Genomic DNA, 509 nt, shown 5'->3' on the forward strand with positions numbered 1-509 from the left:
AGGCCAGACAAGAAAGAAAAGGATGACACAGAGACCCCAGTGACAAATATTAGTGTAAGTAGGAAAGACACATGAATAGAGAAAGTACAGAGCAGGCTGCGTAAACAAACAGGATGCTGAATAAAAAAAACACTTTGCAAAATAAGGGTAGCCATAAGTGTCACAGAATGTTAGTGTAAGAAAAGTGAGACATGAACAGAAAAAATGACAAAACAGCAACATAAACAAATGGGATGCTGAGTAAGAGAACATACTGTAACAATAACAAGATAAGGGTAACCACGACTAGCACAAGAAACAAAACAAAAATAACACAGGACACATTATACAACGTTATAGTTTGCCCCACCCCCAGTGGGCTTTGGGCCTGGGACACATCTGGACCTATGATAAAGTGAAAAACTGCCCCCGCCTGATGGTAGGAAGGAGACAACATCCCCATTGGTCAAGAATAAAAAGAGACGAGACCATGTCAGAAAGGAGGAGAGGCCAGACAAGAAAGAAAAGGA

The 509-nt window shown here is 41.1% G+C and overlaps 1 protein-coding gene across 1 annotated transcript in view; it reads left to right on the top strand.

Moving 5' to 3' along the window:
- The window catches only part of LOC105818251 (NACHT, LRR and PYD domains-containing protein 10-like), a 5,480-nt gene that overhangs the window by 4,104 nt on the left and 867 nt on the right, over positions 1-509 (top strand). The gene's annotated exons all lie outside the window — the stretch shown is intronic.

This window comes from Propithecus coquereli, unplaced genomic scaffold, assembly GCF_000956105.1.
Source record: "Propithecus coquereli isolate 6110/MARCELLA unplaced genomic scaffold, Pcoq_1.0 Scaffold44, whole genome shotgun sequence".
Lineage (NCBI taxonomy): Eukaryota > Metazoa > Chordata > Mammalia > Primates > Indriidae > Propithecus > Propithecus coquereli.